Source organism: Mustela erminea, chromosome 7, assembly GCF_009829155.1.
Source record: "Mustela erminea isolate mMusErm1 chromosome 7, mMusErm1.Pri, whole genome shotgun sequence".
In the NCBI taxonomy this organism is placed as follows: domain Eukaryota; kingdom Metazoa; phylum Chordata; class Mammalia; order Carnivora; family Mustelidae; genus Mustela; species Mustela erminea.
The window spans coordinates 109,453,470-109,469,722 of NC_045620.1; the positions used below are offsets into that span (position 1 = coordinate 109,453,470).

At 37.9% G+C, this 16,253-nt stretch overlaps 2 long non-coding RNA genes across 2 annotated transcripts in view; one reads left to right on the top strand and one right to left on the bottom strand.

Annotated features, from left to right (window-relative positions):
* LOC116595978 overlaps nt 1-16,253 on the bottom strand; it is a 187,791-nt gene that overhangs the window by 130,805 nt on the left and 40,733 nt on the right. Inside the window, exon 3 of the long non-coding RNA XR_004287949.1 lies at nt 461-520. This is a non-coding gene — a long non-coding RNA (uncharacterized LOC116595978). The remainder of the gene's footprint in view (nt 1-460; nt 521-16,253) is intronic.
* LOC116595980 lies at nt 5,076-15,597 on the top strand. The gene is made up of 3 exons (XR_004287950.1): nt 5,076-5,159; nt 13,350-13,356; nt 15,587-15,597. It is a non-coding gene; the product is annotated as an uncharacterized LOC116595980 (long non-coding RNA).

Here is a 16,253-nt window from a genome sequence, read left to right on the forward strand (position 1 = left end):
AAAATGAAGATAGACCCAAACAGGAACACACACACACACACACACACACACACACACACACACACTACAAGGAAAGAGAGAATATTTGAAAATAACTATTAGTCATTATGCTTTAGGAGATAAGAGTTTTAAAAACATCAGAATGAAGAACTTGGGGGTGATACCAACATCATGATGGCATAAGCTATTTCTCCTTTTTGCCCACCCCCCCCCATCCCACAATCCCTCCAAGACACACACAAATTCAGCATCCATCCATAGACAAAAGAGCCTTTGAAGGAGCTGTGGGACCTGGTACCAAATGCCAAGGGACCCAGGAGTCATCTCACTCACCCACAAATCTGGTAATAGGCAACTAGACCTCAGCCTACAGTACTAAACTAGCAGTAACCCTTAAACCAGTTCTAGCAATCTCTGCTGCAGTCTAGAAGCCTTAGAAAACATGGTCTTAGACACTCACCCAAGGATGAAAAAGTTCTTGTGCAAGTCCAGAGGAGGTTTCCAGAGACATTCCAGCAACCTGTTGGAGAAAAAAAAAAAAAAAAAATAGGAGTTTGGGTGCATTTGAGTGGGTAAGAACACTGACTAGTATCATGAAAATATACAATACACTGTTAAGAGTATGTAGGCTTCTGTTTTATGTAAACTTCATAGTAACTACAAAGCAAAAACCTGCAGTAGATTCACAAAAAGTAAAGAGGATATCAAAATATACCACTAAAAAAGTAATCAATTTATAGAGTAAGGCAGCAAGAAAAAGAACAAGGCAACTAAAAACAGCTAGAAAATGGTAAGTCCTTACCAGTCAATACTCTGAATATAAATGGATTGAATTTCACCATCACCCCCAGAAAACAAACAAATGAAAAAGATATACATCAACAGTAGAATGGCCAAATGGATTAAAAAGAAGAACAAAAAGGACTGAACTATATATGTTGCTTACAAGACACTCAGCTCTAAGGACACACAAAAGAGAAGGAATAGTTATATATGACAAAATAGACTTTAAGCCAAAAATTATAAGACAAAGTCATTATATAAGGATATAGGGGTCAATTCTTTGAGAACATAGATCATAAGTGTGTGTGTATATGTGTGTGTGTGTATATATATATATCCAATATCAGAGCACCAAAATATATTAAATACTGAAATCTGAAGGAAGAAATAAACAATATAATGATAGTATGGGGACTTGAATATCAACTTTCGACAATGGTTTTCTGTTTGGAGGACTGGTCCAACAAAAAAATTCTGGACTTGAACCATACCTTAGACCAAATGGACCTAAAAGACATGTACAAAACATTCCATCCAATAGCTGAAGAATATATATTCTTCAAGTGCATATAAAACATTTTCTAGGATAATTCATATGACAGGTCACAAAGCAAGTCTTAGCAAATTCATAATTGAAATCATATCACCACAAATATTTTCCTACCATAATAACATGAAACTAGATATCAATAACAGGAGGAAAGCTGGAAAAAATCACAAACACATGGAAATTAAACAATATGCTCCTGAAACAATAGGTTAAAGCAGCAATCAAAAATGGGTATCAAACATCTTAAAAAATGGAAATGGAAACAACATATCAAAAGCTATGAGATAATCCAAAAGCAGTTCTAAGAGGAAAGATTTCAGTGATAAATTCTACATTTAAAAAAGAAACATTATGGGGCGCCTGGGTGGCTCAGTGGGTTAAAACCTCTACCTTTGGCTCAGGTCATGATCCCAGGGTCCTGGGATCAAGCTCCCCATCTGGCTCTCTGCTCAGCAGGAACCCTGCTTCCCCCTCTCTCTCTCTCTGCCTGCCTCTCTGACTACTTGTGATCTCTGTCAAATATATAAAAACAAAATCTTAAAAAAAAAGAAAAAGAAACGAAACATTTCAACACGGATGGTATTAGAGGGTATTATGCTAAGTGAAATAAGTCAATCAGAGAAAGACAATTATCATATGGTTTCACTCATATGTGGAATATAAGAAATAGTGCAGAAGACATAGGGGAAGGGAAAGAAAACTGAAGGGGAAGAAATCAGAAAGAGACTGAGACTCTGGACTCTGGGAAACTAATTGAGGGTTGAGGAGGGAGAGGTGGACAGGGAGATGGGGCAACTGGGTGATGGGCATTAAAGAAGGCACCTGATGTGATGAGTACTGTGTGTTATAAGCAACTGATGAATTATTGAATACTACATCTTAAACTAATGATGTATTATATGTTGGATAATTGAATTTAAACTAAAATCTTCAGATGGGAAAAAACTTTACAAATTAAAAACATATATATTTTTTAAATAAACAACCTATATTCACACCTCAAGGACAAGAAAACTAAGCCCAAAGTCAACAGAAGGGGGAAAAAGATGAGAAGTAAATGAGACCAGAAAAATAGCAAAAATCAATGAAACTAAGAATTGCTTTCTTGAAAAGATAAACAAAATGAACCAATGCTTAGCAGGACTACGATGACAAAATCAAATGAAAGATGTTTCACGTGATACCGCACAAATACAAATGATCATTAAGAGACTACTACACTATGTGTTCATAGCAGCACTGGCCACAGTGCCAAACTGTGGAAAGAATGAAGATGCCCTTCAGTGGACAAATGGATAAAGAAGATATGGTTCATATATACAATGAAGTATTACACCTCCATCAGAAAGGATGAATACCCAACTTTTGTATCAACATGGACGGGACTGGAAGAGATTATGCTGTGTGAAGTCAAGCAGAGAGGGTCAATTATCATATGGTTTCACTTACTTGTGGAGCATAAGGAATAACATGGAGGACATTGGGAGATGGAGACAAGAAGTGAGTTGGGGGAAATTGGAGGGGCAGACAAACCATTAGAGACTGTGGACTCTGAGAAACAAACTAAGGGTTTTGGAGGGGGTGGGGTGGGTGGTTGGGTGAGCCCGGTGGTGGGTATTATGGAGGGCATGTATTCCATGAAGCACTGGATATGGTGCATAAACAATGATATGGTGCATAAACAATGGATCTCTCTCTCTCTCTGTGTCAAATAAATAAATAAAATCCTTTTTACAAAATGGAAAAAAATTAAAAATAAAAGGGAGGAAGCTGGAGAGGAAAATAAATTAGTAAATAAGTAAATGAAAGGGAGGGGGTTGTATACTCTATGTTATTTTTAGTAAATCTAATTTATTCATTCTAGAAATTATTGAAAAAGTTAAACATTTAAAAATAATTTTCCCTGTTCTAGAATTTTTTTTTAAAGATTTTATTTATTTATTTGACAGAGAGAGATCACAAGTAGGCAGAGAGGCAGGCAGAGAGAGAGAGGAGGAAACAGGCTCCCTGCTGAGCAGAGAGCCCAATGCGGGACTCGATCCCAGGACCCTGAGATCATGACCTGAGCCGAAGGCAGCGGCTTAACCCACTGAGCCACCCAGGCGCCCCTAGAATTTTTTTTAATAAGGAAACCAGGAAAAAGAAAATAAAAATCATCTCTAATTCATCGTCTTAAGATAAACATTTTAATGTATTAAAATATAAAACACTGTAAGTTTTATTCCAGGCTTTTTAAAATTTTATATATGAAAGTGAAATTTTATCAAAAATATCTCTTTTATAAAATAAAGGTCATACTGTACAGTTAAAAAAAAGAGAGACAACTATGAACATTATATTGCCAACAAATTGTATAACCAAGAAGAAATGGATCAATTCCTAGAAACATAAAGCCTAACAAAACTGAAAGACATAAAAAATCTGAACGAACCAATAATGAGTAAGGAGAGTGAATCAGTAGTTAAAAACTTTTCAAAGAAGGTCCAAGAACAGATGGCTTCACTGGTGAATTCTACCAGACATTCAAAGAATTCACACCAATCTTTCTGAAACTCTCCAAAAACAACTGGAGAGAATAACGACCAAACTAATTTTAGGAGGCCACCATTACCCTGATACCAAGGCCATATAAGAACACTACAAGAAAACTATAGGCCAGTATTCCTGTTGAATATAGATGCAAAAATTCCCAACAAAATATTAGCAAACCAAAATCAACACTACATTGGAAAAAATCATATGTAATGATCAAGAAAGATTTATCCCTGGGATGCAAGGACAATTCAACATATGCACTATCGATAAATGTTTTTAGAATATGAATAGAATAAAAGATTAAAAACACAGGATCTCAGTAGACACAGAAAAAGCATTTGACGAATACAACCTTTCATGATAAGAACTCAACAAATTCAATATAGAAGGAATATACCTCCATATAATAAAGACCATAGATGAGAAGCCCACAGCTAACAGCACACTCAATGGTAAAGGACTGCAAAAGCTTTTCCTCTAAAATTAGGACCAAGACAATGATGCCCATTCTAGCCACTATTATTCTAATAGGATTGGAGGTCTTAGCCACAGCAGACAAGAAACAAAAAGCATACAAATAAGAATGGTAGTAAAACTGTCTTTGCTTGCGGATGGTATAATCTTTTTTTAAGTTTTTATTAAATTCCAGTTAGTTAACTAGCAGTATTAGTTTCAGGTGAACAATTTAGTGATTCAACACTTCCATATAGCATCCAGTACTCACCACAATAAGTGCACTCCTTAACCCAATATAATCTTTCATATATAAAATGCCAAAGACTTTATCACACACGCAAAGAAAATATACCAAAACTGTTAGAACCCAATAAACAAATTCAGTAAAGTTGCAGAACACAAAAATCCACATGTGGAAATCAGTAGCATTTCTATACTCCAACAAAATATCTGAAAAAGGACCAATCCCATTCACAATATTAAAAACAAACACAGGAGTAAAATTAAATCAAGGAAACCAAAGACCTGTACCCTGAAAACTATAAGATTTTGGTGAAAAGAAATTGAAGAGGAAACAGAAAGCTATCCTGTGTCCATGGATCATGAAAATATTGTTAAAATGTCCATACTACCCAAAACCATCTATAGATTTAACACAATTCCTATAAGTTCCGATGGAATTTTTCATAGAAATTCAAAAACAAAAAAATCCTGAAATTTGAATGGGGAAAAAAACAACAACAACAAAACCCTGAATAGCCAAGACAATCCTGAGAAAGATCAAAGCTGGAGGGATCACATGTCCTGATTTCAAACTATACTACACAAAGCTATGGTAATAAAGTGCCAGCAAAAAAAAAAAAAAAAAGACACAAAGTCCAAAGGAACCCTCATATATACAGTCAACTAATATTTGACAAGGGATCCAAAAACAACGGCAAAAGGATGATCTCTTCAATAAATGGTGCTGGGGAAACTGGATAACCACAAAAAGACTGAAACTAGACCTCTATACCATGCTACTCTCAGAAATTAATTTGAAAGGGATTCAAGACTTAAATATAAGTCATAAAGCCATAAGACTCCTAGAAGAAAACATAGGGAAAACCACTCCTTGATGTTTGTAACTGTTTTTTTGGATAGGACACCAAAATCACAAGCAACAAAAGCAAAAATTAGTAAATGGAACCACATCAAACTAAAAAGCTTTCCACAGCAAAAGACTTGACAAAATGAAAGGCAACCTGCATAGTGGAGAAAAAATATTTACTGGTCATATATCTAATAAAGGGTTAATATCCAAACTATGTCAACAGAATAAGAAAATAAAAAACAATCCAATTATAAAATGCGCAGAAGAACTGAACAGACATTTTTCCAAAGAAGACATACAAATGGTCAACAGTATATAAAAAGGTACTTAAAATCATTAATCATGAAGGAAATGCAAATCAGAACCACAGTGAGAGAACACTGCATATCTGTTGGGATGGCTATCATCTGAAAGACAAGAGAGAACATGTTTGCAAGGATGTGCAGAAAAGGGACTCTTTATACACTGTTGGTAGGAATGTAAATTGGTACAGCCATTATGGAAAATAGTATGTCTGTTCCTCAAAAACTTAAAACTACCATATGATCTACCAATCCCACTCCTGTGTGTGTGCATGTGGTGTGTGTGTGTGTGTGTGTGTGTGCATATGTGTGTGTGTGGTGTGTGCATGTGTGTGTTTGTGCGTGTGTATCTCCAAAGTAAATGAAAGTGGAATCTTGACAAGATACCGGCATTCCATGTTTATAGCAGCATTATTCACAATAAGCAAGATACGGAAACAACATAAGGGTCCATCAACAGATGAATGGTTGAAGGGAAGGTATTAGACCTATATAATGGAGTATCCTTCAGCCACGAGAAAGAAAGTCTTGGTGTTTACAACATGGATCTTGAGGGCATTATGCTAGTGAAAAAGGTCAGAAAGAACCACACTGTATGGTCTCACATGTGGAATCTAAAAAGCCAAACTCACAGAAACAGTAGAATGGTGGTTACCATGGATTGGGGGAAATGGGGATATTTTGGTCAAAGGGTACACACTTCCTGATATAAGGTGAATAAGCTCTGGAGATCTAGTGCACAGTGGGACTATTTATACTATACATATTTATCCTATTACACATTTCAAAATTGCCAAGAGATCAATCTTAAATGTTCTCACCACAAAAAAAAAGAGACGGTCAATATGTGATGTGAAGGAGGGGTTAGCTATTACTACGGGGGTAATCATTTGGCAATATATAAGTGTATCCAATCAATATGTTCTATATCTTCAGCTTATGCATCAATTATATCTCAAAGCTAAAAAAAAAATAGCAAAAACTATGATCAACATTATTTGATAAGCATTTAAAAAAATGTATGGTAAACCAAATTGTAAGTTGACTGCAATGGAATATTTCAGAAAAGTAAATATTTTTAAATTTAAAAAAAAGAATTAGGTGCTTTAAAGAATAAAAAGCTATTACCCCAAAGATACAGAAGTCGTGAAAAGAAGGGGCACCTGCACCCCAATATTCTTAACAGCAATGTTCACAATAGCCAAACTATGGAAGGAGCTGAGCTATCCTCAGATGTGATTCATATGAACAATGGAATACTACCCAGCCATCAGAAAGAATGAATACCTACCATTAAATCAACATGGATGGATCTGGAGAGTGTTATGCTAAGTGAAATAAGTTAACCAGAGAAAGACAATTACACGGTTTCACTCATATGTGGAACATAAGAAATAGTACAGAGGATCATGGGGAAGAGGGAAAACAGAATGGGAAGAATCAGAGAGGGAGACGAACAATGAGAGACTCTGGGAAACAAACCGAGGGTTGTGGAAAGGGAGGTGTGTGGGGGATGGGTAACTGGGTGATGGGCGTTAAGGAGGGTTTGTGATGTGATAAACACTGGGTGTCATATGCAAGTAACAAATTCCTGAACACTACATCAAAACTAATGATGTACTTATATGTCGGCTAACTGAATTTAAATTTAAAAATAAAAAGGAACACTATGGAACAAGAGACCATTTGTGATCATTAAAAATACCATACATGTTAAAATTCAGTACATCTTGGAAGACAACAGTGGAACTAATCTCCTAGGGAGACAAGCAGCAGTGGTGGTTTCAGGGTGTAAGCCACTGAGAAGCTGTCACATGAGTGCCTGTCACACTAACGGCTGCCACTGGCGCTGGGCCACATCTGGCTCTGCTCCAGAACAGAGCTTCGAGGGCACTCTATAAAATTTAGTCCATCCTAAACAGTCTGAAGCAGACAAAGCCTTTTGAGCTTTTGTTCCTTCCTCTCGTCACAAAGCACCAAAACATTCTAATAAATGCGATCATTTACTTTATTAGATAGTTGGAATGCTGGATGCCAACTCTCTCAGTACTGGGTTCGGTCTACACAGACACTGCCCTGAGACCCAGAAATCTCCCATTTATTGTGCAATGGGCACTGTACAGCAAGAGGGCATCTCCCCCGCCCACAGTTAGTTCTAAAGAAATGATTAAAACATGGGAAAATATGAGCTCCTGTCACCCATCACTGTTGAGTAATGATCACTGCAGTCACGAAGGAGCCTGCTCCGATAAGGAAACACGCTGCCTGGAAAATGCAATGTTTCAGACTTCTGCATCTGCGCTCTTGCAAATGCTTTCTTGGCACCATCCTATTTCATATGATTAATTTTCCACAAGATTTACAAAGGAATAAAATTCCTCCTTTATAAAAGTTTGACTTTTATTTTCTGAGTAACTCCTGACACCAAATGCTGAAATTCCGCCTTGGGGGGTTCATCAGGAAAAAAAGTTATTTTCCTCAGCTGGACATTTTCAGTTGGACATTATCTTTTCTACTATATAGTAGGAATAGTAAATAGTCAATTTGTTATATCACATTTATTTAGCAAAGCACATACTGAGTATGCATTAAAATACACTGAGTCAGGGGCGCCTGGGTGGCTCAGTCTAAGGTTAAGTGTCTGCCTTGGGTCAGGTCATGATCTCAGGGTCCTGGGATCGAGTCCCACATTGGGCTTTCTGCTCAGCAGAGAGCCTGCTTCTTCCTCTGCTTCTGTCTGCTGCTCCCCCTGCTTATGTTCACGCTTTTTGTCAAATAAATGGATAAAATCATTTTAAAAAGACACTGACTCATCATGCCTATTGTAGGCCTCCTAAACTCTTGTGTAGATAGACAACAGAGGAAAATGGAGGACCCCCATTGTCCAATGACATACAGAGCAGGCTACTAGAGATCCATCAGAACACAATCCCAAGAATGTATGCAGAAGAGCTCTGTAGGAGAATGGCATAGCACTGAGCTGGATTTGGGGTCTTTTCTAAGAATACAGAATTATCCTTATTAGGAATTTGAGTCACAGTCATAGAAAAGTGACAGAAACCTCAGGATCCTGTGTTGAACACAGAATTAGGTAGTAAGCTATATATACACTAGGTGCCATGCATATAGATCAGGGGGCACTAGATTTTATAGACCATTTTTGTAGACTGTGTTTCACATCTCTAACCCATGATGCCCTCATCAGGCACACACGCGCGCACGCACATAAACACACACACACACACACACACACTTCAATTCATTACATAGAAGATGGGGCATGAGAAGCTCCCAAGTGATACTGATAATCAACGAAGGAACACCTCTCCAAGTGAGTTTTTAAGTCCCTTCCAGAGCTTTGGTAGATAGACAAGTTTCCAGGAACTCGAAATACAAAGTTAAGGGCAATGTAAGGTGGTATAGGAGCCAGGGGAGTATCTTAAATAACAAGAGTCCTAAGAATATAAAGGTTCAGAAGCTCATCTCTTAAGGAGAAAGACCGTGATAGAATTCTCAGAATTCTTAGAATGCACAATAGCAGGCGAGATGGAGGAAGGCACTCCTGGAGAGACCTAGCAGAACACCGGTGCAAGACACAAGAGGCCCAGGGATACAAGCAGCTGAATACTGGCTCTGAGTGGTGACAGCATGGTCTGTACCCAGTAATTCCCCCACTCTGGTGAGTCTTTTCCCAAGTTTGTTTTCCTAAGGATTTCCTGCAGGGGAAGAAGAGCACATCAGATGAATCCCCATCCTTACATAAAACCTTCTCAGACCAAACCAAACGTCTCTTCTTCTTCCTCTGAACTCAGTTAAGGATGAATTAAAAGTGCCTAATCCAACTCACTATATTATGGGTCATGATACTGAGATGTTTATTTATTTCCCAGTGTCACACAGGTAGGAGAGCGAAGAGAAGGAGATCCATGGTCTCCTGTTGACAACCCAATATTCTTCTCATTACTTCAACTTTCTCTCTTATTGGAGGGACGTGGCATCTATTCATAATGTCTAAACCTGTGTTTTCATTACTATCCAGAGAATCTACTTCTGTGTCAGACATATGGAATACCCAATAAATACTTGTGAAATGGAAGTAAATTCTTTTAAATTCTTTTAAATTCTTTCTATACTTATTGAATAGAAGACAGACAATGTGAATTATTGAATAGAAGACAGAAAGGTCTTGAATAGAGGACAGAAAGAGCAACCAAGATTATTAGCCTTAGCAAAACTTTCCCTAAACCCCCCTGTTCTCTTTTCCTTTATGTCTCTGAACTTGCTCCCTGAAATTCTTCTCTCTACATCCTTCCTCCTCTTTCTCTGGATATGGATAATGCATATCCAACTCGCAACTGACAACTCTTTGGGAAGCCATCTCAGTTTGGTGTCCCTACTCCATATTCCCATAGCATCATACACCTACCCCAAAAAATAAATCACAATGAGTGTCAATCCTTCCAACTGGATTCGGAGCCATTTGTAGAGAGGTACCCTACTTTTAACCACTTCTATTTCCCTACTATCCGTGGCATGGTCCCTGGTAGAAAAATACCCAGAAGTTCATAGGACAAGTGCCCTCTACTGAATTAGAAATTTATTCATGTATCAGACAAATAGACACCATTAGGGAAAAGGCAACAGACTAAGAAAATTATAGGTAAGCATAACTTAATTGAAACATTTGGTCTTACTAAACTAAAAAATTTACAATCAAGCACCATTTTTCAAATTTATATTTTCTTTTGTCAGTTATAGCTGAATTTTTTTGTATAATCCTACTTTAAGTAGGGCAGTCGTATGTCCATACAATGGAATGTTTGACAATAAAAAATGAAATATTGGGACACCTGGGTGGCTCAGTGGGTTAAGCCTCTGCCTTCAGCTCAGGTCATGATCTCAGGGTCCTGGGATCAATCCCCGCATCAGGCTCTCCATCCCACTGGGAGCCTGCTTCCCCCCACCCCCCTCCTCCCTCTCTGCCTACTTGTGAACTCTCTCTCTGCATCAGATAAATAAATAAAATCTTTTTTTAAAAAAAAGTGAAATATTGATCCATGCTACAACATGGATGAATCTTGAAAACGTTAAGTGAAAGAAGTCAGTGGCAAAGGATCACCTATGATTCTGTTGGTGTGAAATATTCAGAATAGGCAAACCTATAGAATGGTCAGTTAGTGTTTGCCTAGAGCTGGGGGAAGCTAGGAGATAGGGGCGGGGAGTTAAGGGGGATAGCTAAGGGGTTTGGAATTTCGTTTTGGATAAAGATTCTGATGAGAGCACAGTTCTAGGAATATACTAAAAGCCACTGACTTGTACAGTTTAGATAGGTGGACTGTATAGCATGTGAATGTTTCTCAACACAACTTAATAAAAATAATGCCAGACTTCCATTTTTGGGATAATGGAGATCTACTTTTCCCTATTCCCCTTCTGCCAAGTGTAACTGAAAAATTCCTGGACACTGCATTAAATAAAACATAAGGCTTTCATAGGTAGAGAGAACACTCAAGGGCGCCTTGGTAGCTCAGTCTGTTAAGCATCTGACTCTTCATTTCTACTCAGGTCATGATCTCATGACCCTGAGATGGACCTCTAAACTGGACGTGAGCCTGCTTAAGATTCTCTTTCTACTTCTCTCTCAGCTCTTTCCCCTTCCCTACCATGCCCCCCCCCCCCAAAAAGAGGGAAGACTTGAAAAACCTATAGATATTTCAAAATGCTGAAAAGTTGTTCAACTACTCCATAAAAAAGTGGGGGGGGGGTTAAAATGGCAGATTTAAGCCCTACTATATAAATAAGATATATATTAAATATAAGTGGTTTGAATACATCAATATTAATGACTGGCAGATTGGATTTTAAAAGGTGATCCAATTATAATGCTATGTACAAAAAGCTCCCTTTAAATACAAAATATAGGCAGGTATTAGGTAAAAAGCTAAGGATATATAATATAATTTTTAATCAAAGGAAAGCAGGAATAGCTCTATTAATATTGGATAAGTAGACTTCAGGGCAAGGAAATTTACCAGTAACAAAGTGATATAATGATAAGAGATAATCCACAAAGAGAGCAATACTACATATGTATACATCTAACAGAACTGCAAAATATACAAAGCAAACACTGATAGACTAAGAAAAAAATATACAAAATCCACAATCATACTCTGAGGCTTCAATATTTCTCTCTCAATACTGACAGAAGAACTCAGAAAATCAGCAAGGATATTAAAGGACTCCATATCATCAATCAACAAGACCTAATAAACACAGAACACTCCACCCAAAACCAGAATATACCTTCAAGCGCCCCCAGAACATACATCAAAACAGACCATATCCTGGGCCATAAAATAAACCTCAACAAATTTAAAATAACTGAAGTCAATAATCACTAACCACAATGAAATCAAACTGACAAATCAATAACAGGAAAATCTCCAAACATTTGAAACTGAAATACTTCTAAATAATCTATGAATCAAAGAGGAAGTCTCCAAGGAAATTTAAAGACTATTTGAGAGAGAGAGAGAGAGCAAGCTGGTATGAACAGGAGGAGAGGCAGAGGAAGAGGGCGATGGACAAGGAGATTCTCCACTGAGCATGGAACCTAACACCAGGCTGGATCCCAGGACCCCAAGATCATGACCTGAGCCCAAACCAAGAGTCAGTGGCTTAAAGGACTGAGCCATCCAGGTGGCCCTCTAAGGAACTTTAAAATACACTGGACTGAGAGGTACCTGTTTAGCTCAGTTGGTTAAGCCACTGACTTCTGGTTTTGCCTCAGGTGGTGATCTCAAGATCCTGAGATTGAGCCCTGTGTGAGACTCCACACTCAGCATGGAATCTGCTTGAGATTCTCTCGCCTCTCCCTGTGCCTGTCACCCCACTTGTACCCACACATGCACACAGTCTAAAAATCCTTAAAAAAGGGGAGAGGGTGCCTGGGTGGCTCAGTTCGTTAAATCCTCTGCCTTCAGCTCAGGTCATGATCCCAGGGTTCTGGGATCAAGCCCCACATTGAGCTCTCTGCTCAGCAAGGAACCTGCTTCCTCCTCTCTCTCTGCTTGCCTCTCTGCCTACTTGTAATCTCTGTCTGTCAAATTAATAAAATCTTTAAAAAAAAAAAAAGAAAAGAAGATCTCAAATTAATCTAAACTCAAGTCTCACCAAAAGAACAAAGTAAAAAATAGCAGAATAAGTCAATGAAACTGAAAATAAAAAAACAATTGTGAAATCAATGAAACAAAAAGTGCGTTCTTTAAAAAAGATGTAAAATTGTCAAGCCTTAAGACTGACAAAGAGGATACAAATTACCAATATCAGGAATGAAACAGGTGATATCAATACAAATACTGCAGACATCAAAAGGATAATGAGGGAATACTAGGATTATCTCTGCATGCATAAATTTAACAATTTAGGTGAAATGGACCAATTCCTCAAAAACAGAAACTACCACCCACCCAACATGAGACAGAAAACTTCAATACCCTATTACTATTAAAGAAATTGAGTTATAATTTGAGAACTTCCAAAAAAGAATTTACAAGGCCAAGACGACTTCACTGGCAATTTTTTTTTTTTTTTTTTAAAGATTTATTTATTTATTTGACAGACAGAGATCACAAGTAGGCAGAGAGGCAGGCAGAGAGAGAGAGGAGGAAGCAGGCTCCCCGCTGAGCAGAGAACCCGATGTGGGGCTCGATCCCAGGACTCTGGGATCATGACCTGAGCCGAAAGCAGAGGCTTTAACCCACTGAGCCACCCAGGCGCCCCTTCACTGGCAATTTAATATTTAAATAAACAACCATTCTACATAATCTCTTCCAGAAAATGGGCAAGAACACTTCCCAATTTGTTTTTTGAAGCAAGTACTGCTCTGATACCAAAACCAGGCAATATTTTAAAAAGAAAACCTACAGAGCAATATTCCCATCAATACGGATGCATGAAGTCCTTAAAATAATAGCAAATATAATTCTTTTTATACATTGCTGAATTCTGGGTCAATCATACCTCAGTTTTTAAAAAAAGTTAATTATACACCATATGCAAGTGGAGTTTATTCTAGGACTATAACCCTGGTTCCATACTTGACAAGTAAAAATATCATCTGCTATATTAACAGGCTGAAAGGAAAGATCTGTGATGCTATTAATGTGGAAAATGCATTCAACAAAATTTGACACCCATTCTTGATTTAAAAACAAAACCTCTCAATAAGGAGGGAACGTCCCAAACTTCATCAAGAGAATCTATAAAACCCCACAGCTAAAATCATACTTAATGATGAATGACTGAAGGAGCAAGGAGGCCTGCTCCCACCACTCTTATCCATGATTGTACTGGAAATTCTAGCCAGTGCCAGAAAAAAGTCACACAGATGGAAAAGAGAAATAAGTTGTCCACGGCTGTAAATGACATGAGGGCTATATAAAATCCCAAGACACCTACCTCCCCCCCCAAAAAAAAAAAATATACACACACACACACACACACACACACACACACACACACCCCTCCTAGCACTGAGTCTACAAAGTCACAGAGTACAAGATAAACATACAGAAATTGACTGTATTTTTATATACTAAGCAATGAATACTTGAACACTCATAGTTAAAAAATATACTACTACTTACTACCGTTCAACAGCAACAAAAAACAAGGTGTAAATCTAACAAAACCGGATAGGACTTGTAGGCTGAAAACTCCACCATGCTGATGACAGACGTCCAAGAAGATCTAAAAAGAATTATTAGAATAACCAAAATAAAAACAGTGACACCACCAAATGCTGGTGAGATTGTAGAGAACTGCATCACTCACACATTGCTGTGGGAACTGTAATGATGCTAGTCACTCTAGAAAACAGGTGGACATGGGGCACCTGGGTGGCTCAGTCAGTTGAGCCTTAAGACTTGAGTGGAGGGAAGTGGGTTTGGCTATAAAAGGACAATATGAAAGATCCCTGTGGTGATGGATATGTTCTGTATCTTGACTATATCAAGTCTTAAGAGTTGAGGTAGAAAAGTGAGAAGGAAACGTTTTAGTCCCAAATGGCACTTGCTTGATTTGTGGCCTGAGGTAAACCACCCCCATGACCCACAGACACTGGACCTTAAGACCTCCCTTCAGGTTGGATGCTGCCAGTAACAGAAGAATCCAATTACAACCTTTGGCTCAGGTTATGAAACCAAGGTTCTGGGATCGACCCCTGCATCAGGCTCCCTGCTCGGCAGGAAGCCTGTTTCTACCACTCTCCCTGCTTGTGTCCCCTCTCTCACTGTGTCTCTCTCTGTCAAGTAAATAAATAAAATCTTAAATAAGATTTTAATAAATCAAAGATTTATTAAAATCTTAAAATAAATTTTAAAAATTAAATAAATAAAGAAATAAATAAAAATTAAAAAAAAAAAAAGAAAACAGGTTGACAGTTTCTTTAAAATATGAAGTTACCATGTAAACCAGCAATTGCCCTTTTGGACACCAGTCTTAGCACCATTATTCATAGCCCAAGTGGAAATGACCCAGATGTCCTTCAAGTAAACAGTTAAACCATGGTATATCTATACCATGGATTACTACTCAGCAATGAAAAAGAATTGATACATTAAATGACTTAAATTTCCAGAGCAATCTGATGAATACAAAGAGATAATCCCAAATGCTTATGTGCTGTATAATTCTATTTAGGTGTCATTCTTGAACTTACAAAATCCTAGAAATGTTAAACCTGGCAGTGGCTGCAACAGGAGAGGGAATTGGGTATGGCTATAAAAGGACAATATGAAAGATCCCTGTGGTGACGGATATGTTCTGTATCTTGACTGTATCAATGCTGATATCTTGGCTGAGATATGGTACCATAGTTTTACAAGAAGTTAGCAACAGGGCAAACTGGGTAAAAACGACACAGGATCCCTCTGCTTTATTTCCCACAACTGCATGAAAAGCTACAATCTTGAGATCTACACTGTCAAAATAATTTTTAAAAAGACATAGAAGGCATGCTTCAGGAGATAACATGAATAAAATTTTGAGTAAACAAAAATATTTATTTCTCAAAGAAAAAAGTCTTAAAAATCTTGCCCTGGACACTCACCTACTGCTTTCAACCTGATGGTTCTAGGGACTAGGAGGGGAAGCAGGGTGGACAAAGGGCAAAGAGGGTCATACACCAAAACACTGGAAATCAATCAATGGGGTTAAACAAAATGCATTCCTTAATCCAGCTGCTGCTCTACAGCCAAACAGTGGGGGAGACTTGGAAGCTCAAGGACTTCATTTTTTGGTCTCTGTGAAAGGGCACCCACGGCAGAGCTCTAACAAGGATAGGCCCGATGATGTCTGGAACAAGAATCAAATTCCTTAAGACACTTAGGTGAGGTATCAACTTCTGTGGTGGTCATGGTCGCAGTTTGAAAAAAAAAGAAGGTAACTCACACTGGGAACTGTTAGCATGCCTCCAATTTGCAAATGGAAAAGTGAAGCAGAGTTGAGGTAGAAAAGTGAGAAGGAAACG